Consider the following 24,758-nt stretch of genomic DNA (forward strand, 5'->3'; position numbering starts at 1 on the left):
TTACATCTCTTCTCTGTGTCAAGTCTTATACTTAACTCATGGTTTCAAGGTTTCAGCTTCCTCATAACATTTGTTTATCCTGTCTTCTCATAATTCTGACTCTGTACCCATACCCTAGCCCCCACCCCAATATGTCTCCATCCTGATTCTACTTCGCGGCTTCCTCTATACATAATACTCCACTGCCTATCGTGTCACCCCCACGTAACCTGTACTAAATTCCAAAGAGAGGATACTTATTGGCCACAGCCGTGTTTTCAGGACAGGACATACTGGAGGCTGCATATATCCTATGGCTTAGCACTCCCTGGATAACTGCCCTCCCTGGTCTCAGGGCTCTGACTGGGCCAGATACCATAACTGATATGGTTAATACAAATGTGGTGCTTAAGGAACCAGTGGGATTTCCAAGTAGCTGGAAGTTCAGGAGTTGGTGAACTTTCTGTAAAGGGCCAGATGGTAAATATTTTAGGTTTTACAGACCAAGAAGCAACATTCTGGATACTTACGGAACAACTTCTATAACTTAAATGACAATTCATGTAATTCAGAGTACTATATAACAACCATTTTAAAACATAACAGCATGTTTAGTTTGCAGGTTATAGGCCATAAAAGTAAAATAGGCAGAAGGCCAGATTTGGCCCATGGGCTATCATTTGCCAAACCCTGGCCTACCTTAAGATGTGGTATTGGGGGGGGAGTCTGGGTGGCTCAGGCTGTTGAGCATCCGACTTTGGGTCAGGTCATGATCTCACGGTTCATGGGTTCGGGCCCCACGTCAGGCTCCGTGCTGACAGCTCAGAGCCTGGAGCCTGCTTCAGATTCTGTGTCTCCCTCTCTCTCTCTGCCCCTCCCCCGCTTGTGTTCTGTCTCTCTTTCTCGCTCTCAAAAATAAATAAACATTCAAAAAAGATGTGATACTGGAAAACACATATTTTACTTCTCAGGATAGAAATTAGGAGTCATTCTTTCAGAGGTGATAGGCAGCCTTACTGAGCTCTACCATTCACAGAGTCCACACTCCCCATCTGTACTGGGCTGTACTTGCTATCCGAAGGAACTGTTGGATTGGGTTCGCCTGGAAGCCGGCCCTGGGACAAGGATGTGAGAACAAGCAGTTTATTTGAGAGGTGATACTTGTAGGGAAGTGGGGAAGTGATTAAAGAAAGCAGGCAGGTTTTAAAGGATATGCTCTAAAGCCAGTTATGACTGTAGAGACCTAGAGCTTAGTCCCTCTGCGAGCCCTACGAGTCAGCATAGAATTCACACCTCAGAGTCCCCTCATTGTAGGTGAAAGAGCTTGGGTATTTATTCACGATCTCCCATCAGCCACTGGTTGGGGAGCTCCCAACATTATTTCTCTAACTCTGCTACCCTGCCTGACATTCAGACAGTCAAGAGCTTCAGCTAAAGAGATTTATAATTTCTATGTAGGAGTGATATAAAAAGGATAGGATGAAATGATTCACTTGTAGGAGACTGTTTTTCAATAAAACATCTCATTTTCGACCTATTTGCCCAGCCTACATTTGATGCCAAAAAGCATAGACTTGGATAAAACATTATCTGCCTTCTATGCAGGGTGATGGGCTTTGTTACTTAACCTGACGGATGGTCTTGTTAAGCTTTCTCCTCAAGTTTCTTTTTCTTTTTACGTTTTTCATCTTGTTTTCTCTCCTATAAAATGGGTTAATATCCCCTTGAAAAATCACCTAGTTTTTTTGAGGATGAAATGTGATATTAAAAACCATATGTATAAATCTGGCACATTGTAGACACCCAAGAAATGTTATTCCACTTTTTTCTTCCCACCCACTTATCCTAGAGGACTTCCATTATTTTCCTTTCCATCCGTGATTAGGAATCCTTTTGTGAACCAGAGACTAGAAACCTTGCACTGATTGGAATATGGCAGCCATTCAACATCTCCCCTGTCTGCTCTCACTAAGTTCTTCTGACCCAATGGGAATGGAGAATCTCAGACTGCTTCATGGGTCACTCTGGAAAATTCCAAATTGAAACTTTCTTGAGAAAAGAGACATTACCTCAGAACTTCCACATGCAGCTATTATGGAGTTTCTGTTTATGTGAATGGATATTTTCACCAGATATTGGAAAAATGCTAAAGCTCAGATCCAGTGCAATAAAGGCAACCCACTTAGCCATTAGCTCATGGTATTATGAAAAATATAGTTGAAATTAGACAAATGCTCCACCAGGAATTATGGCCAGAACAAATTATCATTTCAAAAAAAAGGAGATAAAGGAACAACAGATTGCTGTCATTTTCCTTCTTGCCCAGGCCTTTGAAAAATAGACTAGAAGTCTCAAATGAATACCTTAAACTCCAAATGACCACTGAGAGATTAAGGAAGCCTTGTGACTTATTGGATGGATGAATGAGTATACGGGATATTTTTTTTTTTCTGTGAATAAATCAATGGAACAGTAAGTGAGGACAGCTTCAGAATGCTTCTTGAAGCATGGGCATTTGAAGAAGACAATGAAGGACAAAGTGAAGTTTGGGGACAGGATGTTTTTGATTGAAAGGAAAGTACAGAGAAAGGCACAAAGAGAGCAGGGAGTACTATTTCCTCTCCCATATGAAGAACCTCCTCACTGTCACATTCCAACCGGAAGAAGCAAGACTGTTTTCCAGATAGAAATCAAAAAACCAAAAAGAAAGTTCTTAAATCTTGTTTCTCCTAACATTTTCTTATTTATTAATGTATTATTCATTTCTTTTTAAAGACATATTTACTTTGGATAAAAATAATGAGCATAGGGGGCGTCTGCGTGGCTCAGCTGGTTAAGAGTCCGACTCTTGATTTCGGCTCAGCCATGATCTCCCAGTTCATGAGATCAAGCTGGTTCAAGAGATCGAGCCCTGTGTCAGACTCTGTGCTGACAGTGAGGAGCCTGCTTGGGATTCTCCCTCTCCCTCTCTCTCTGCCCCTCCCCTGCTCATACTCTCTCTCTCTCAAAATAAGTAAACATTAAAAAAAAAAAACAATGAGCATATACTTGACTTTAAGCTAGCATAATTCCATAACTTAATACAACAATGCCTCCGCTATTCTTGTCCAGATAAACTCACATTTATGTAATTAATACCGAAGTGTAGATACTATTTGATATTCCTCTTAGACTTTATTTTGTAAACGTTTTACCATACCTTTATAATTATTATATTTAATTATTCATGATATTCCATTCAATGGGGGAATCATAATTTATTTAGCTGGACCACTCAAATGTTTCAATGTTTTTGTTATTGTACGTAAATGTGCAAAGAATATCTCTATTAATAGGGGCTTTTTATTTCACTTGGTTTCTTTCTGGAGGATAAATTCCCATGAGTGACACTGTTAGATCAAAGGATATTATCTTCATCGTGGTTCTTGATACATATTGCTAATTGTAGTTACAGGACAATTACCAGCTGCACACCAAACCAGGGTACTAATTTCACTGAGCTCTGCCTGTACTGGGTACTACCGTTTTTTTTTAATTGTTGAATAATTTAGCAGGTATACAAATAATCTGAAGAATCTTAACTTTAATGAACTATTCAACGACTACGAATTAAGTCTACACAGGGGTTGTGGTGATAACTCATTTAACAAATACTTGTCGAACACCGTGTTCTCACTTCATGGATTAAGAACAAAAGGGAAAGATAGGCACGAGGAGAGAAGCAACCGGGACTCTGGACACATAAGGCCTCTGGACCCTGGTTAGGATTTTTACGTTAATTTCACTGCTGTGGGGAGCCACTGCATTTGATCCCTGTCCATCAGGAGCTTTAAAAAAAATATTAATGAAGAGATTAGATCAAGGGCTGGTCCCCATTGCCCTAAGAAGTCTGCCCCTAACCCCACGCCTACCACTGTGCACAGATCAGAGTGCCACAACCGATCCTTGGAGATACTACTCTCCTTCTCCAAAAAGAAAGGAGAGCATTAAGGACCCTCCTGCACCACCTGAAGCAGTGCTAGGAGCTCGACATATCCTATATCATTTTATCCTAACAGGAGTCCTGTAAAGCCAGCCCCACTTTTACAAATGAGGAAAATGAGGCTCAGTGCACTCATTTTGAGAAGACCTTCTGTTTATCTTTCTTACTAAGGGAATGCTTCACAAGATTGGCCCATCAGGTGAACTGGTCACCACCTACGTCGTTCACCCCTCTTATGTGCATTTAGAACTTCCAAAGGAGACTGGGTGGATCCGAGAGGAGTAAATCCACAGAACTAGGAATCTGTCAGACTGGAAGTCCAAATCTATACCGTCTCCTATGACTTTGAACTAGCCACCTCCACTCCCTGGATCTCAATTCCTCAAATATGCAGGGCAAAGATGGGGAGATAAACCAGAGGATCTCCAGGGATCACGCCTGTTTTAATGATCTGTAACAAAACCTTCCCAGCAGACTGCACAACCAGCAAGGAACAAGGCAGAGAGCTGTTTCTCCCCAGAAATGTGATTCTACAGTTTCAGTTCCTGGAACAACTGAAGAGTGTGGTAATAGAATCCATGGAGAGAGACTTTATGTGGCTAATATTCCAAAGCTTTCTAAGTGCAGTAATAAACAGAGCACATCTTGGTGACACAGAAATTATGAGGCACAGACCATAATAATAACTCATGTCTGCTTCTATTCACCAGAATAGACAAGAGACGCTTCCACTCCCAAGACACCAGAGCAAAAGAGAAAGAAGTAATTCCATTAGTTGCCACCACATATATTTTGCTTTATACTACTTTTTTTTTTGCCACCCACTGAAGGAAACCCAGTAATCTGCAGAAGGTGCCTTATGTCTAGGAGTAAGTGGTGGTTAATTAACTGAATCATATGAAGCTAGAATCATATGAAGCTAGACATCATACTTTCCATGCTGGGAAGCAAAACTCCTATTTACTAGACATCCTTGGTTGACAGTAATATACAATCGATAACTGGGAGGCAACTCTGAATACATCACACTAGCAAAAGATTGCCCAAATTCTGAAAGTTTCAAGAAAACTAGGTGATCACATTAGCCAAACTTACTTTCTTCTGTCCTGCATCTCAACACTCCCGCCCCTGAGATAATTCTTGGGAGATTTTTATCTAACTTCTGCTGAATACACCAACAGACATGGAACTTGATTACTTTATGGTTTGGGATTCACCCCATTCGATGTTGCGTGACAGTTCCAATTATCAGAGTGAGCTATGCCACCTTGGTCCTGTTGGACTCAGGCAGGAAGCATTTATTCTTTGTGTGACTGTCCAAGGCCATGGAATGGGCCTGAAACATCTTCTCAGTCTTCTTTTCCCCATGTGAAGTATGTGCAACCCCTCCCCCATTCCTGGCTGAACAAATCTCGGATCCTGTCTCCATCTCATTTATATTTCCCGAAGTGGTACCACTTGCCCACTGCACCCTCTAAAAGAAGACGCACTACACTTGACATCTCCAATGTGGGTTGTGTCACAGAAAACGACTGGACTTATCACCTCTCTTAATCTGTGCACTCAATTTCTATTAACTTCATCTAAGCATGATTTGCCTTTTTTTTCAGGAACTTTTGGCTTGTGTTTAGTCCTGTCATCAATGCGTGAGCTTTGCTCTCTCTCCAAGGCACTAACAAGTAGGGGTATATTGAGAATCAAATACTCAGGGTCACTATAATGTATGACAGAATACAGCCTCTTGACAAAAATCATAAATCAGCCTAGACTGTATTTTGGCCATGCCCTTCTTTTGTGCTGCCCTTGCCCTCCTGTGTCTCCTCCAACCCAACACACTTCTCCCCAAAGGTGGCATACTGTAATGGTTAAGAGCTTGGCCTGTGGAGCCAGCCTGCCCAAGGGTCACATCCCAGCTCTGACATTTGCCGGCTCTGTAGCTTTCTGAAACTCACTTAATATCTTTGTGTCTTGTGTATAAAATAATAATAGGGCCTCCCTCATTGTGTTCTTACGAGAATTTAATGATTTAATGTATGTAAACCACTTAGGACAAATAGCGTGGCAAATAGTGCTGCCCGTACTGAAACCCTAGCATGGAATTAGGGACAATCAGGCCTGGGGGACAGGACACCAAGGGTATAGTAATCCACGCTCTAGTAACCTATATCACCTTAGGTTTGTCATGTTCTTTTTCAGACCTTCAATTTCTCCATCTATAAAATCGGGAAATCCGACATGATGCCTATGGTCCTTTCTGGCTCTTTCAATGATCAAACTATGATTGTCTACAAGTCTTTAGCCACTGACATGGGTGGAGAAGCATCCACAGCCTTAATGGTAGGTGACAAAAGCTGAGATCTGACTCCTCTTGTAGGTATTGCTTTTATCATCCAAACAAATAAAATGTAAAGGCAAAATGTTTTGTAATTATGGAAGGCAACTTTGGGAAGACTTCTAAGGACAGTGGCGTCTTTTCAGAACCTCCTTACATTACATCACATCACACAGGGAGACTTCTCACTCCACAAGTTGCTGTCATTGGTAACATGGGAAAGAATTGTTAAGAACAGCCTGGGCAGTTGGGGATGAAAGACTCTGTCATTTGGAGGACTGAAATAGAGAAAAGAATAAACTTTTCATAGAAATCCTTGGCTTTGCATGGGCCTTTGAAAACCCATATTGTAAACACAGTGGAAAAGGCAACACACCATGGCAGAAGGCCAGAGGTCTGCTTCAGCTACAAAACCAACACAGCACTTAATTAACCTTGGCTATATGATGAACCGACCAGAGATACAGCCTCTTACTTGGCCCAATGGAGTAACAGTGCTCTCCCTTTACCTCCTCACAGAACTGCAAGAGATTATGAATGTGAAGACAGGGAAGGTGACTCAGCTGCAACACGGTTAGTGACCCTGAGGTTCCCGATCCTCCAAGGCCAGAATCCTACAACCTCGTCCGTCCCTTATTTCCCAAAGCGAGATAAAAAGATTTGGCACTCTCCATATTTTTATTCTCCCTGCTCAATGCCCTTACCTGGCTTCCTTGACATCTATAGCTCATCTATTCACTATCATTCAGCGTGTGGCTAGGAACGCCTTCATGATCTGACCATCTCATCTCCTCAGCTTCATCTCTCACGCACCTGCTTTAAAGGCTAAGATCTAGTTGACTGATCGTCTAATTTCGTGAACGTTCTTCAAAATTTTCCCCCATATTTTTATACCGTTTCTTCTGTTCACTAAATTTTAAGGCCTGTGAGTGCAGAAATATGTTTATGTTTATTTCTCTTCACTCAGGAGGGTCTGAAATATCAAACTGTCAAGGGTCTACATGGATGAGAGACCTACTAATTCTGGAAAGGACTCTCAGTACCTGACCCTCATTCCTTCTTTCATTCAATGAGTGCTCATTCTAGGTGATAGAGTCTCAATGGAGAACAAAAGCCATTCTGTGATCACCTTGAGATATGTAGCTTATACTTACCACTAATGATAATCTCACCTATTTGTCCTCCCAAACTTAACTATCGCCTTTATTCTAAAAGACTTCATGAGAATTAGACTTATTTGGGTGAATGAAATCCCACAAAGTATAGGTGTTCCAGAGTGAAAACCTAGCTGAAATTAGTGGTTACCACGATATTATTAGACTGCCTTTTAGTGTCATTTTTCTTGATTGCAATATGCCATCTGGAAAACTATGGCATTTATTGGAATAAACTCTAGTCATCAAGAATCAATCAGCGATTACTTGGAGGACTGAAATGAGGATGTGGGAAATCCCCAGAGCCACAAGGCTTTCTGCTTCTCCTCCTGGGAAGACCCTGTTAATGGCATTGTTCCTGTCCCCCTTAGCGTAGGCTGCTCCTGCAGACTCATCACAACCTCCTTCTGCTTTAACATCCAGTGATTAATTACCCCAGGGCCATGAGAGAGTCAGAAAATAATACAACACTGAATTGGAAAAGCCATTACCCTCTTTATAGGAATCAAAGCAACACTGTGAGGGATCAGGTTTCACAGAAGTGGATATCAGATTAGTCACAAAATTTGCTTGAATTAGCCAAACGCAGATTACAGGTTAAATTTCTGAAAAGAAAGATAAGAGTTTTGGACCCATTTCTATAATTCTCCTAAGCAAGACAGCTTGTAGTTAAATCGGTCCATGGAATGTCAGAGTATATGGACCACTTAGTTTTAGACACAGGACAACATAATTGAGTCACTGGAACTAAACATCATCACCGTGTTTAAAGTCCTGGCTCGTCCACTTACCAACTGTGTATCTTTGGTGATCTACTTGATTTCTCTGGGCCTCGGGTTCTGCAAAAAGGGGGTAGTGATAACAGCCACCAAACAGGGCTAATGTGAAGATGAAATTATGTTATCAGTGCCTGGCACACAGTGCCTGTTAACATTAGTTCCCTGGTGTTCGCCAAATTTAAATCCTTCTCATTTATAGAAGGTCAACATGAGATAGTGCAGGTTGAAAAACACATCTACGTATCTTGAATAACTGTGTTTTATATTGTTTATTAAGTAAATACCAGACCCATCCTCCCCTCACCCCAGTCCCATGTAACTCACTGATTGCTTCTCTGAACATTGATTCCTTATCTGGAAAAGGAATTTCTTCTTATTCCTATAAGAAGTCTCTCAAAAGATTATTGTGAAGACTTCCCGAAGTAGGCCATAGAAAGGACTTAATGGGTGTCCGGGGGGACAGATGCAGGGGGACGGGTGCAGAGGCGGGCAGTACTGAATGCCATGACAAGTACTAATTAATATTGGCTGTTATGCTGATAGAAGGCCTCAGTATTAATGTTTCTGATTCTTATCAATTACGTCTTCTCAAATATAAATGTGAGTGTCACTGGCAATGTGAAGCAGTGCTTGCTGATGATTTTTGGAGGTCTTCCCGGTACCAAAAAGCAAAAATCAAAAGATATCAAAATCACTGGCTGTTTATGGCCACGGCCCAGGTAGGTGCTTGAGACGCTGGTTCCCGGAGTTCAACTTATTAAATATTTGTATGCTACATGGTTGGGAATAAAGAGTAGAGGAAACGAGCTCCTAACCTCCATGAATTCACACTGTAAAAAGAAATAAATACATTAGGGGCACCTGGGTGGCTCAGTCGGTTAAGCATCCAACTCTTGATTTAGGCTCAGGTCATGATCTCATGGTTCGTGAGTTCAAGCTCCACATCGGGCTCTGTGCTAACAGCATGGAATCTGTTTGGGATTCTCTCTCCCTCCCTTTCTCTCTGTCCCTCCCCTAATTTCTCAATCTCTCTCTCTCTCTCTCTCACTCTCTCTCTCTCTCAAAATAAATAAACTTAAAAAAATCACGTTGCAAAACAAAATGAAAGCAATAAACATATTAAAACACAATCTCTTTCCCCTTTTCCATCACTTAGGAAAAAAAAAATTAGATATCCATGGAAAACTATAAAGTTCCCAGAATCATGGGAAAGGACTGATTTGTCTGTAGCCATGGTAACAGGTAACCATCAGAACTGCTTTTAAAACCCGTTGAATTTATCAACAACTCCCCTCAATGGACCTACTTGGTCAAGCCAGTCAATCAGTGGCAGTCCCTGGCTTTGGAAAGACAGCTTATGAGGAAGTGACTCAGTCAAAGAAACACACACCTGAGCGTCAGCCAACAGCAGTCTCCCCCAGATAACCTCCCTTATGCAGATGTCCGTGTACTTATACCTCTAAAACCACCTCCCAGCCCCAACGACACACTTCCCCAGCACCCGTAAGATGCACTGCCTGTAATGTTGAGGTCCACCGTGCCTCAGCAGAATGGATCTCCCTAATTGGGAGCAATAAATTCAGCCTTGTCTTGTAATTTGAGATAATAGTGAGTGATGATCTCCTGATCCTTTGACACCTACTACACATTTTATACAGAATTCATTCCAGACAGATCAGGATTAAAATTCATGTGAGAGGAGGGGTGCCTGGGTGGCTTGGTCAGTTGAGCATCCGACTCTTGATTTCGGCTCAGGTCAGGATCCCAGGGTTATAGGGTTGAGCCCTGTACCAGGCTCCACACTGAATGCTGAGGGTGGAGCTTGCTTAAGATCCTGTCTCTCTCTCTCTCTCCCTCTGCCCCTCTCCCCCACTCATGCTCTTTCTCTCTCTCTCAAATATATATACTTAAAACACATGTGAGTGTATATGTGTCTATGATCATAAAAGCATCAGAACAAAATATTTTCTTAAATATAGTTTTAAGATAGCAACGGTCTTTTTTTTTAAAAAAATATTTCTTTGAACGGCACCAAAGGCAGAAACTAAAGCAGGAAATACCAGTGGTAGAATTTAACTTCTGTAGGTTAAAATGACACAATAACATCCTTACTACTAAAATCTCCGCCGCCACCAACAGAAAACAACATTGCCAAGCAGCAACACCAAAATTAACAACGCCAGCAGCCATCAACTCCCATCATTACCACTGTTCTAAACAGAACTAAGAAGCAAACGACAGAAAGTAGGGAAACTATTTGTAACAACGATTAAAGCTCTCAATGTAGAGAAAGCTCTTAAAAAATCAGTAAGGAAAGAAGGAGAGGGGGATTTAGGAAGGTAAGAGGATACAAAGGTAACCACAGAAGAAAAGCGCCTGGTTGGCTCAGTTGATTAAGCGTCTCATTCTTGATTTCAGCTCAAGTCATGATCTCACAGATTGTGAGCTTCAGCTGTGAGTTGGGCTCTGCACTGACAACACGGAGCCTGCTTGGGATTCTCTCTCCCTCTCTGTCTCTCAAAATAAATAAATGAACAGTTAAAAAAACACAGAAATGCAAATAGCAAGAAAAAAGGAAAGAAGAAAGTGGAGCAGATTAAAAAGAAAGTCGTAATTTAACAGTAGTCATAAAAATGTGTATTTTAAAAGATGGGCAATGCCTATCTTTTTTTATCAAAACTATTGAGAAAATACATTTTAATATGCATCTCGTGGAAAAGTAAATTGGTCTAATCTTCCTGAAAGGCTATTTGGAAATATAAATTAAATGCCATAAAAATATATGATTTATATCCTGCAATTCTACTTCTAGGAATTTATCCCAAGCAAATAATCAGAAAATAGCTAAACTATTTTCAAAAATATTTAGTGCAATATTGTTTGTAACAATGAAAAATGGAAATAACTCTAATATATATCAATGAAGGATTGCTTTAATAAAGTATTATATGTTCATGGAGGCAAAATGTAGACCACTCTGGAGTGCCTAAAAAAAAAAAAAAACCAGTGTAAATGTTCACTTATTGATATGGCAAAATGTATACAATACATTATTAAGTGAAGAGATTAGGTTGCAATTCTTTAAGTATCATATAAACTCATTTTTGTAAAATACAATTTACATGCACATATATTCATTGTCTCTTCCAACAACAACAACAACAACAACAACAACAACAACAACAACAAAAAGTGTATCATCTGTTTTGTGTAAGGCACTGTTCTAACGATTGAAGATAGGCCAATAAACTATGCAGACACGGTCCCTAACATCATGGTGCCTACAGCATGGTGAAAATAATGTGAAGAGGTAAACGGGGCACCCCAAGACTGAGCGGCTATTATCTAACACCAGCACAACTATGAGGGCTTATTATCTTGTTCCTTTTTAATTTTAAAAACAACTTCTGAATTTTTGAAAATTGTTTCTCTTTCTTTTACACACTTACATAGTCAAGGGGCACCTGGGTGGCTCAGTCAGTTAAGTGTCCAACTTCAGCTCAGGTCATGATCTCATGGCTTGCGGGTTTGAGCCCCGTGTCGGGCTCTGTGCTGACAGCTCGGAGCCTGGAGCCTGCTTCAGATTCTGTGTCTCCCCCTCTCTCTGCCCCTCCCCAACTCGTATTCTGTCTCTGTCTCTCTCTCAAAAATAAGTAAACATTAAAAAATTTTAAAATAAAACACTTATATAGTCAAAACAAAGCCACTTTTTTTTAACTTTATTTTTTAAAATTTACATCCAAATTAGTTAGCATATAGGGAAGCAATGATTTCCGCAGCAATTTCTTACTCAACACGTCTCTGGAGGCAAGGGAAACAAAAGCAAACATGAACTACTGGGACCTCATCAAAATAAAAAGCTTCTGCACAGCGAAGGAAACAATAAGCAAAACTAAAAGGCAACCAACAGAATGGGAGAAGATATTTGCAAATGACATATCAGATAAAGGGTTAGTATCCAAAATCTACAAAGAACTTACCAAACTCAACACCCAAAAAACAAATAATCCAGTGAAGAAATGGGCAAAAGACATGAATAGACACTTCTCCAGAGAAGACATCCAGATGGCCAACCAACACATGAAAAAATGTTCAACATCACTCATCATCAGGGAAATATAAAGCCATTTTCTTTTTAAGGAAGGAAAAGTAGCAACAGTTTTCATGACACCAAGTCATCCAGGCCTATAAGGCTTCGACATTCTCCACTCAAATGCCCTGAGACAACCTGACTGGAGCATCTGTATATTCAACGTCCATTCCCTTTCCCCTTCTCTCTCCTCCCTCTCCTTTCTGTTCCTTCCCTTTTATTGTGTCATCCTCCTCCTCATATTAGTCATAAAAATCCTTGCCCTGGGACTATAACAAGCCATCAGTTTTAATAATAGATCATAAGCTGGTGGTGATTGGTCGCACCTCACCCTTACTTACCTCAGTAGCTGTCTTCATGCCAACCTTTGAACAGAGAAGTTCAGAACAGGGCAGCATTAACCAGGGAGGAAAGTGTTAACTTCAGGTCCAAAAAGCACTGTCTTTCTGAAAGTCAAGTTCCTTAAATGCCTGGAAGAATAAGGGAAAATCACTTAATTTTTACTAGATTTCTCCACTAAGGGATTGTTTTTATTCCTCCCTGCGGATACAGCTTCTTTTGTATACACGCATGTATGAGCTCTCAAAACTGTACAAAGCTGTACAAAGCCCACTGACTTCGGGAAGTTTTTTTTATCTTTCCAAAGAGTTTCAGGACACATTCCTGCATGCATATTTGAAGGAGACGCTGCTCAGTGCTAGCCCCAAGCAGAGGATGGGACCCAGATTCCTATGCCAATGCAAAGCACAACAGGGCAAATTGAGATCCTGACCTGGAATGAGGGAGGGAGAAATTAACAAGATAATAAAGAAATGGGGCAAAATGAGAGCAGACCCAGCATAGGAAAAAGACAACAAACAGGAAGTGCTCAGAGAGCAGATACATTCTGTGCAGTTTCCAGCAAGCTTCAAGAGTTTGCTCTGTGTGAAGTAGGTGCTGATGATGTAAACAAGATTCTGTGGCCTCAGATCCAAGTTCATTAGAATCTATTGCTTCTGTCTGCTCACCCCTATGAAGCACCACTTTTCTGGCAAAGTTCACACTGTAATAGATGTGAATAATGCCGCATTGAGCATGGAGGTGCAGATACCTCTTCAAGATCATGATTTCATTCCCTTTAGATGTATGCCCAGAAGTGGGATTGCTGGATGCCCTCCCGTGTTCGCTGCAGTATTATTCACAATAACCAAGTCATGGAAACAGGGAAACAACCTAAGTATCCATCAACAAATGAACGGATAAAAAAACATGGCACACACACACACACGCGCACGCACACACTGGAAAGTATGCAGGCATAAGAAGGAACTCCTGCCATTTGCTGCACACGGATGAACGTGGAGGGCATTATGCTAAATGAAATAAGAGAGAAAGACAAATACTGCATGATCTCACTTACATGTGGAATGTGAAAAAGCTGAACTCATAGAAACAGAGAGTAAAATGGTGGTTGCCAGGGGTGGGCGATGGGGGAAATGGGGAGACGTTGGCCACAGGGCACACAGACTTTCAGCTGTAACACGAATAAGTTCTGGGGATCTAATGCATAGCGTGGTGGCTATAGTTAACAATACTTAATTATGTATTTGAAAGTTGCTCAGAGAGTCTTTTCTTTTATTCTCAATTTAGCTAACACGCAGTGTAGTCTTGGCTTCAGGAATAGATTCCAGTGATTCATCACTTACTTATAACACCCAGTGCTCATCTCAACAAGTGCCCTGCTTAATGCTCATCCCCCATTTACCCCACCCCCATCAGCCCTCAGTTTGTTCTCTGTATTTAAGAGTCTCTTATGGTTTGCCTCCCTCCCTGTGTTTTGTCTTATTTTTTCTGCCCTTCCCCTACGATCATCTGTTAAATTTCTCAAATTCCACATGAGTGAAATTGTATGATATCTTGCTCTGACTGATTTATTCGCTTAGCATAATACCCTCCAGTCCCATCCATGTTGTTGCAAATGGCAAGATTTCATACTTTTTCATCACCAAATAGTATTCCATTGTGCGTATATGTGTATATACAAATAAGTATATATATATGTGTGTGTGTGTATAAGTGTATATATATGTGTGTATATATATAAGTATATATATAAGCGTATATATACATATATATGTATAAATAAGAATATATATGTATATATAAGAATGTATATACACATACATGTATATGTATATACATATGTACATATATATGTGTATATATATACACATATATACACATACATGTATATATATACATATACACATACATGTATATATACATACATAAACACACACACACTTTATCCACTCATCAATTGATGGACATTTGGGCTCTTTCCATAATTTGTCTATTGTTGATAGCACTGCTATAAACACTGGGGTGCATGTGCCCCTTGGTGCCTCAAAGGAGTGCCTCAGCACTCCTGTATCCTTTGGATAAATTCCTAGTAGTGTAATTTCTGGGTCATAGGGTAATTCTATTTTTAATTTTTTGAGGAACCTCCACACTGTTTTCCAGAGCAGCTGCACCAGTTTGCATTCCCACAAATAGTGCAAGAGGGTTCCCGTTTCTCCACATCCTTGCCATCATCTGTTTTTTCCTGAGTTGTTAATTTTAGTCACTCTAACTGATGTGAGGTGGTATCTCAATGTGGTTTTGATTTGTATTTTCCTGATGATGAGTGATGTTGAGCATCTTTTCATGTGTCTGTTGGCCATCTGGATGTCTTCTTTGGAAAAGTGATTATTCATGTCTTCTGTCCATTTCTTCGCTGGATTATTTGTTTTTTCGGGTGTTGAGTTTGGTCTTTACAGATTTTGGTCAGAGAGTCTTCAATATTGTCACCACACACACATAAAAACAAAGGTAATTAGGTGAGGTGATTGACATGTTAACTAACTTTATTTATTGCAGCAATTATTTTGTAATATATGTGTGTATCAGATCATCACACTGTATATCTTAAACTTACATAATGTTATATTTCAATTACATATCTATAAAACTGGGAAAAAAAGAAGACTCTATACTTCCCAAAAAAAGATGTCATATGTGGACATTGGTTCAGATCCTTGGTTTTGCATTGCTCAAAATTTGGGATTGCTAATGTTAGGGGTGTACAAGAATGCCAGGACCACATGAGAATACCTTGAATAACACAGCAGTAACATCATTCCCCCCTCAGTTCTCCCAGTTGCTAAGAAGAAAGTATGAGTTGGGAACTAGTGCTATCTTACCTCTCTGTTATTTGCTAATCAATTTTTTTTTTTTTTTTTTTTGGAGAGAGAGAGAGAGAGAGAGAGAGAGAGAGCACGCACTTGCATGCAGGAGGGGTAGAGAGAGGGAAAGAGAATCTTAAGCAGGCTCCACACCCAACCTGACACAGGGCTGGATCTCAGGACCATGAGATCATGACCCGAACTGAAATCAAGAGTCGGACACTTGACCAACTGAGCCACCCAGACACCCCACTAATCATTTTTTAACAGTGTGCTTAACGCTCAGACTCTTCTAGCCGGGAACATCTTCTAGTTCGAACATACTGACTTTATTGATATTAGGTATGTATTTTTTTTTTATGTCATACCTTCACAGAATAATTCTGGTCTTCTTTTCACAGTACTCTTATAAATATAAGGATATTTCTTTAAATAATAACTATTTAGGGGGACATGAAAATATGGCAAAACCCCTAAAAATGTCAGAAGAATGGCTCAATGTGGCAAAAAACAAAAATTTTACAAATTAAAAGAAAAACACTTCCCTGACCCTCCGCTCCTACCGATTTATGACCTCTGTCACCCTAGAAGAGTCTATCTCAAGCTGACCACTGACGTGCCTGTGGACTCTACTTGTTCCCAGCCTGCCCTGGGTCTGTGTGGAAGGATCACGGTCCCTTCAGGCCAGCTCACAGAAGCTCCTCCAGCTCCGGAGAGACTTATAACTGGAGTCTGCTTATTCCAGATGCCACAGGGCAAAGACAGAACCTCATCAGCCTAAATCACCAAGTGACCATGTGGAGGAAAACCCTCTGGTGAACTACGTAGATGAATACTTTCATTTAGCTGCTCCGATCTGGGGACCATTTATAGGTCTGCTTTCTTGGAAAGCGTCTGAGAACGAGGTTGGCGTGCGGGACACTAGTTGGGGAATGCTCTCCAAATAAACCTGTGGGACAAGGGGAAGAATCAGAACCGGGCGGTGAGAGCCGACGGGCTACCGTCCAGCCACCACGAGGGCGCAGCTGACTCACCAGAAGTTCTGAAGTTGTAATGATCTCTGACAGTTGTCCAAAATGGGAGACTGGGGGGGGGGGGGCCCACAGCTTTATGCCTTCAAACCAGTTAGTCAGTGAATGAAAGCTGCCCCCAGGAGGAAGTTGTGATGTTGGGTGAGGTGACTTCCAGCCAAGGGCAAATCCTGGAGAGGACTGACAGCTGAGGGCCATCAGCCGTGACCACTCCCAGCAGCTGGAAAAATAAGCTCTTCGGTCCTAAAAAGGGATCTGGGAAATGCATCAGCGTGTCCACGACCGGGCACAATCCAGTCAATTCTGACTTCTATTCAGAGGTTAAGCAACTTCTCCATGTCACAACACTGCACGTGGCAGAATGGGGATTCAAACCCACATCCGCCTGACTCCTAAATTTTAGCATTGTATTAAACTGTCTACCCATCTAAACGTACTCCTGGGCCCATCTTTTGTTTGGGGGCCAACTAGTGGGGCCGTTGCCATTTTATATGGAATTTTCTTAAGTGCTGTATTTATATCAAAACCTTCAGAGATGAGTACGTTCCTTATCATGCAGAAGGCAACCAGAGCTTAGAGAAGAGAAGCTGTAAGTCGCGGTTGAATACTTAGTACATGAGATGTGGATCTTGGGGTGCTTTACTCTAAGACCTACATTTTATTCCTAAACACTGTGGGCCCAAACAGAGGCTTGAAATGAAAAGTTAACTAAGCTCAGGTCTCTGGGACCTGGCAGCTTATTCATTCCCCTCTGCATTACCACTGACATTCAATTAGGAGGAGATGCTCCTTTCAGAAACCTCACAACTAGGGGTGCCTGGGTGGTTCGGTTGGTTAAGTGGCTGACTTGAGTTCAGGTCATGATCTCACCATTCGTGAGTTCGAGCCCCGAGACAGGCTCTGTGCTGACGGCTTGGAGCCTGGAGCCTCCTTCAGATTCTGTGTCTCCCTCTCTCTCTCTGTTCCTTTATCACTCACACTCTTTCTCCCTCTCTGAAAAATAAACATTAAAATAATTTTAAAAACCCTCGTTACTAAGACTTTTCCAGATCACACATTTCTTTAACTTTATGAATGTAGATGTTGGAGTGCCTAATCCCCTCCTGACATCCAAGAAAAAGAGCTTTCCTTCATTAGTGTGTCCATTAAGGTAGAGAGATCAAGACACCTGTTCTGTAGTCCTGATCCTACTACTCTCTGATGAACTTGGACAACTGGGTTTTCTTGACCTCAAAGATAAGGGAGTCAGACACCATATATAGGTTCTAAATGATATTTTCTTATTCAGGTTCAATCTGTCAAGGATCCATGGAACCTGTACTATGTGCTAAGCACTGGACTGGGTCATATACATTGTGGCAAAGATTTTTTTAAGCTCCCTTGACCCCTCAGACAATTCTTCCCATTTGACAAGCAATAAACGGCTTATTCCAATTAGCAGAGATCCCCACGTGATCCCCATGAGGAGGGAAACAAAATATCTGAGCCCAACAATTGCTCCTAATTTTTAGTCGGTTGTACTTTCCGGAATGCAGTATAAGAAAGAGCACCCAGAGAGAACATGACACTCCTCCTGGGTTGAAAAGATAGATGCTACAGTTCAAACAGGCCAGGGTGGCAAGAGAATTAAAACAGAAATTATTATCAAAAAGATATATTGAAAATTCCAATTTTTATTTGGATTATTCATTTGGGGGATGTTGCGTTTTATAAATTCCTTAGATTTTTTGGACACTACCCCTTATCAGATATGTCATTTGCAGATACCTTCTCCCATTCTGTAGGTTGCCTTTCAGTTTTGTTGATTGTTTCTTTCACTGTACATAAGTTTTTTACTTTGAGGAAGTCCCAATAGTTAACATTTGCTTTTGTTTTCCTTGCCTGAGGAGATACACGCACTCCGATATTTACAGCAGCATTATCAACAATAGCCAGACTGTGGAAACAGCCCAAGTGTCCATGGATAAACGCTGAATGGATAAGGAAGACGTAGCAGATATACACAATGGATTATTACTCAGCCATAAAAAAGAATGAAATCTTGTCATTTGCAACAACATGGATTCATCTAGAGGGCATTATGCTAAGTGAAATAAGTCAGCCAGAGAAAGATAACTACCACATGATTTCACGCATATGTAGAATTTAAGAAACAAAACAAATGAGGGGCACCTGGGTGGCTCGGTCAGTTGCGTGCCTGGCTCTTGATTCGGGCTCAGGTTATAATCCATCAAACCCTGTATCAGGCTCTGCACTGAGTGTGGGGTCTGCTTGGGATTCTCTCTCTCCCTCTCTCTCTGCCCCTCCCCCACTCGTGCTGGCTCTTTCTCTTAAAATAAGTAAACATCAAAAAAAGAGAAACAAAACAAACGAAGGCAGAAAAAAGAAAAAAAAAGCCATGAACCAAGAAACAGACTCTAGCAACTATAGAAAACAAAGTGATGGTTACCAGAGGGGAAGTGGGAGCGGGGGAGGTAATGGAAGAAATAGGTGATGGGGACTAGATAGTGCACTTGTCCTGATGAGCACTGGGTGATGTGTGGAATTGTTGAATCGATAGATTGTACACCTGAAACTAATATCACCCTGTATGTTAACTGGAATTAAAATAAAACTTAAATTCCCATGTGTTTGGGAAATAAACAGTGCATTACTAAAACAAAACAAACAACAATCACCACAGATTGAAGAATAAAGAAAAAGGTAAATTATAAGATATTTTAAGCTAGATGAAAATTAAAACATATCAAATTTTTGACATGCATCTAAAGTGGTGCTTTAAGGGAAAAAACATTAGCTTTAAATGATAGTATTAGAAGAAAGCACTAAAGTCACCTATCTAAATGTACACACATAAGAGCTAGATAAAAAAGTATAAATTAAACCTGAAATAAGTTTTTTTTTTAAAAAAAGGAAATAACAAAGGTACAATACACCACAGTGACAGAAATCAGATGAGTAACCGCTTGGCTGCGAGTTGAGGGGTAGTGACTGGCAAGGGACATCAGAGAACACTTCAGGATATAAGAAATCCTCTATTTTCATCGTAGTGGTGATTATGGGAGTGTATATATTTATCAAAAGTAATTGAAGTTTAGGGGCGCCTGGTTTCAGTTCAGGACATGATCTCATGGTTCGTGGGTTCAAGCCCCACATCCGGCTCTGTGCTGACAGCTCAGAGACTGAAGCCTGCTTCAGATTCTGTGTCTTCCTCCCTCTTTCTCCCTCTCTCTCTCTGCCCCTCCCCTGCTCATTCTCTGTCTCTCTGTCTCTCTCAAAAATAAATAAACATTAAAAAAATATTTTTAAGTAATTGAAGTTTATACTTGCAGTGAGTGTGTTGTATGAAAATTCTTCCCCACTAAATCTGATCTTAGAAAATGTAACAAGTGCATTCAACATCCACTGAAGATGCTGTGTTACTTATTAAGGATGGAAATATAGGGGCACCTGGGTGGCTCAGTCAGTTAGCTGTTTGACTCTTGATTTCAGCTCAGGTCATGATCTCATGGTTCATGAGATCAAGCCCTATGTCAGGCTCTGGGCTGACAGTGTGGAGCCTGCCTGGAATATTCTCTCTCTCTCTCTCTCTCTCTCTCTCTCTCTCTCTCCCCGTCTCTCTGCCCCTCCCCCCTATGTGCGCACACACTCTCTCTTTTTCTCTCTCAAAATAAGTGAACTTTAAAAAATTATGGAAATATAAATTAATGATGGTGATTCTGATTATGGCAGCTACTGTAATGCAGTTAAACACCTACTACGTTCCAAACACTGACCTAAGCCAGTTTGCATTTAATGCAGGACACGATAATTACAAAAAAACCTAATCATCCCCATTTTTACAAACAAAGTAAGACCTAGAAGTTTAATTAAGTGACCCACGGTCATACAGATACTAAGGGAAGGAGCAGAAAAAGATAGATCCACGTGCACTGACTGCCAAGAAGCAGTGTGGTGGGGACACAGATATGTCCCTGTCAGCCATCATTTGTGGATGAACACAAACAAGATTTTCTCCCTAAAAATGTGTGTTTCCATTTGATTAACTTAGCAGTCTTCCCTCCTCCTGTTCTGATTTACTGTCTTTCATTTGACTCCTTCCCAGTGAATGTGCAAATCCGGTCCGCTTCCTTTGTAATGCTTTGTGCATTTAGTGCTTCCTGCAATATGTCCCCCTCTTCCATTTTCACCGCTCACCATCGACGCTAATTTGTTGGAGTATTTTGTGTTCTCTGCCTGGCGTGAATCTCTCAGAGCATGCACGCGGGACAGTATTCTGTACAATGGAGCTTCCCTTTCTTCCCCTTTTAGACTCTGCCTTTCCCGTTGCGGCAGGTAGAATGCCACGGGCAACGGGCCAGGCTGCGCACACAATCTGTTTAAGGGATGGAAACAGAGGCGGAACTCAGAGACACGCTCTCAGCTTCTAAGCATTTTACAACATATGTGCTGGCAAAGTGTCCCACTGGCTGCATTATTCCAGAGCCTAGATGTCTAGGGCAAAACGAGACAATGCCGCAGCGAGGGCACGAGCATCATGTGTGTCGGGCTGGTAAGCAGCAGCAATAATGCTTTCCTGTCTGCAGTAAAGGTTCTCTTTAAGTTGACTAATGAGTCATAGGAGACGTGTCTATGCTTGCTGGGTTTTATCCCTCTCTTCCTTCAGAAAGAATGGATTTCACACCTGCAAGACCATTTTTCCCGAATGCAGTGGTTTAAAACCTGCACACCCACTTTAAAATTAAAGGCCATAATATGCATTTGAGACCTAGCTCTGCCACTCAGAGGCTGAGAGATTGTGGGTAATTCACTTATCGTTTTCTTCAGTGGCAAATGGAGAAAAAAAAAAACCCAGCATTGCAGACTGGGAATGAAAATTCAATGAGATAATGCATTCAAAAACCTTTTACATAAGCTGTAAAGAACTAGAACATAATATATAATTATTGCTCTTGGTAAACATCTCATTGTGCAGACCCTTCCCCTTAATAAATATCCCTGCTTTCTATTCAAGAGAAAATCCCTTGCAGATCACATCATAAAATCATAGAAGAATGTGCTAGAAAGGAATTTAGAATCCAAAACTTGCAATTTTCACAGGGGAAACTGAAGTCCCAGGAAGGGAAATGTTTTGCCTGTAATTCTGAACTTGGTTACTCTTACCTGCTCTGAAGTTTTGACATCTGTTTGGATTTGAGAACCTTATGTGATCAATTAATATTATTATTGCCAAGACATGTCTATATATTTCGCAATTCTTTGTGTTTCCTATGCCATTATCTGGAAGTTCCACCAAGACATGCTTCTTTCCAGACAAAACATCTTGTACATGGATATCAATACATTGTACCTAATATCAATATTTTATAGGTTTCAGATCATCCAATTCCAGTACTGAAACCTAAGCCTGCAATGTTAGAGTTGGAAGTGACTTTGAAAATAACGGAATCATTGTATCTGTACTATATGTTTCTTTGTTTGCTGGACCCCCAGAACTCTGCAATTTCTGGAACATACTTCCTGAGACCCATGCCAAGTGGCGTTTAAGGGACGGCTGTTCATGGCCAGGGCCCACATCTTTTGTGCAAAGCTGCTTACTGTTTGTGGGGATGAAACAAAAAACAGGGTGGTTCTCAGGAGCTAATTCTCCCCAGGCTACCACCTTCCAGAGCAAAAATCCAAGATGCTAAGTGTTCCAAATCCAAACCTGGCCTTCCAGATTGTTATGACATTGTATTTGTCAAGGTAGGAAGATAGATTTAAAAGTTCATTAACTTGGTTTGTAACATTTAAATATTTAGACACCTGGTATGTGGGCCTCTATTTGTACTCTTGTCCTGGGCCCTGTAAATGTTACGGGCAGGCATGCTGAAAGCCATACTTGAGGACTGTTTGCTTGAAATGAATACCAATGTTTTCCAAAGCATAGCCTACATAAAACTAGTCTAAGAGCTGTTAATAGGTTCTCCTATTAACAGCTGACAAAAGACTTGTGATAAGTGAATGAAGAATGAACTGCTGCTTATTCTATAGTTATCTCTCTCTTGTTGGCTATAATTATCACTATTAACATTTTAGCAGTAGCAGTAATAGCATTCTTTTCCAGCCTTTATAGCATATATTACTATTTTAGATTATTGTGTTTATTTTTTTAATTATCTGTCACTCCACTAAACTAGAAGTTCTGTGAGAGGACAGGCCTTGTCTGGCTTACTCACTGGTTTCCGCAGAGCCTACAACAATATTTAGCATGTAAGAGGCATTTAATAACTCTTTTTAAAAATTCATCAGATGGCTGGTTTTAGTATACACTCACAGCTCACAGACCCTGAACACTGACAAACATCCAATCGCCTTTACCCACGACTGGGCAGGATACAGCTACAGGCCCTCTACGTCAATCACTGCCGACTTCCCTTCCTCAGGCACAGCTAGCAGGAAAAATGTAAAGCCAATTTTTTAAAAATCCCAAAAAACAAGGTTATTTCCCACGGCGGTGTCTTGCAGGCTATCTGTAGGATGTTATCGGTATTCTCAGAAAAAAAGGATGCGGGGTGCCCGGGTGGCTCAGTCGGTTAAGCGTCCGACTTCAGCTCAGGTCATGATCTCACGGCTGCTGAGTTCGAGCCCCGCGTCGGGCTCTGTGCTGACAGCTCGGAGCCTGCTTCGGATTCTGTGTCTCCCCCTCTCTCTACCCCTCCCCCGCTCATGCTCTGTCTCTCTCTGTCTCAGAAACAAATAAAAACATTAAAAAGGAAAAAAGGACACAATGCTCAAGTAAGATTGGGGCGTGCTTTATCATCTCATTTAACCCGCAGCGGGAGGGCTGACTGATATTTATTCCAAGACTTGAACAAGTTTGAGAATGCTTGGCTTAGTAACACCTAGGAAAGCTTACTAGTAATTGAAAATTTCCCCCAAACTCACTTACAGGTTTCCCCGAGCAATGCCTTAATATCGGGTGTTTTGCAGTAATCATTAGCCTCTGAGGTCCTTCAGGAAACATCTGTGTCAAATTTCATCTCTGGGTTCCTAACAGAGTGGCTGGCATATTCACAATGAATGAAGGAATAAATAAATGGAAGGATGAGAGACTGAAGAAAAGCATGGAAACCGGGTTTGGGCCCTAGCTCTGTATCTTATTAACTGGGATAATCTTGAATAAACTTCTTAACCACTTTGAGCTTCTGTTTTTTCCAACGGAGATAACGTCTACTTTCTTTTCAGGCCACGTGTAAAGAACAAATAAAACAGTAATGGCAAACACTTAAGTAGCATTTATTATGTAGCAGGCATGCTCTAAACACACCTTCTATGCATTATCTTATTTAATCCTTACAAAAGTCCTAACAGGAAGGTAGTAGCAGCATTTATCATTCCCAGGAAAATTACCCAACAGGGAAGTGACTTGCTCAATTTCACTCGGCTTATAATTGGGGAAGAGCTGCATTTGAACCCAGTGGTTTGGCCGTAGACTCCCTGCTCCTTCCCCTCTCTCCACGTGTGTGGAAAACATTTGTTAACTCTAAAGTACTATTCAAATAAAAGAACTTACTGTTATGCCCTCTCTCAGAACAGACACGCTTCCCCTGCTCTGGATATCTAATTCCTGCCCCGATTCTGTTCTCTTGAAGTCACTAAGTAGAATTTTGGTTTGGGGGACATAGCAGACATTCCCCACTTTACTAGGCTTGCTTGTCAGCCCCTTAGCCGACTGAGCAAGGCTTTGTTTTCCTTTTTTTCCTCCCTCCAGCCCAGGCTTGGTAGCATAAATCTAAGTTTTCATGAACAAAAGAACTCTGGGCTTATTACTTATATTGCTTATTACTGGATCGGATCTGCATCCTAATCCGGCTCTCCCGCCACTACCACCGTAGCCCCAGGAGCGGTGTGTTTAGAGCCTCATTGATTGAAACCAGCCAGATGTTTGGAAATTGAGATGCTTGCCCATGCTGCCGCAAAGGAGCCTCCACGATGTGAATTCCTGATGGCAGGCAGGGAGGGGGAGGGGAGGGAGGGCCCCATAAAATGAGCAAACAATAAAGAGATGATTATAGGTGTCTCACTTCAGCGCCTGGGTTCGTAGCTGAGCATACCTGAATTGGGTTTTAAGCGTTAGTAATGAATTTAATTCTCCCATTTGGAAAGTGGTGGTATCAGCTTTCAGCAGAGTGGAGATGGTATTACTTTCAAACGAAAATTTGGGAA

At 41.2% G+C, this 24,758-nt stretch overlaps 1 long non-coding RNA gene across 3 annotated transcripts in view; it reads right to left on the reverse strand.

The window, feature by feature from the left end:
- Nucleotides 1–24,758, reverse strand: part of LOC132664519 (uncharacterized) — a 398,084-nt gene that overhangs the window by 164,658 nt on the left and 208,668 nt on the right. For all 3 annotated transcript variants that reach the window (XR_009603738.3, XR_009603739.3, XR_009603737.3), the window contains exon 2: nt 12,658–12,786. This is a non-coding gene — a long non-coding RNA (uncharacterized LOC132664519). The remainder of the gene's footprint in view (nt 1–12,657; nt 12,787–24,758) is intronic.

This window comes from Panthera onca, chromosome F2 (assembly GCF_046562875.1).
Source record: "Panthera onca isolate mPanOnc1 chromosome F2, mPanOnc1 haplotype 2, whole genome shotgun sequence".
Taxonomy (NCBI): Eukaryota; Metazoa; Chordata; class Mammalia; order Carnivora; family Felidae; genus Panthera; species Panthera onca.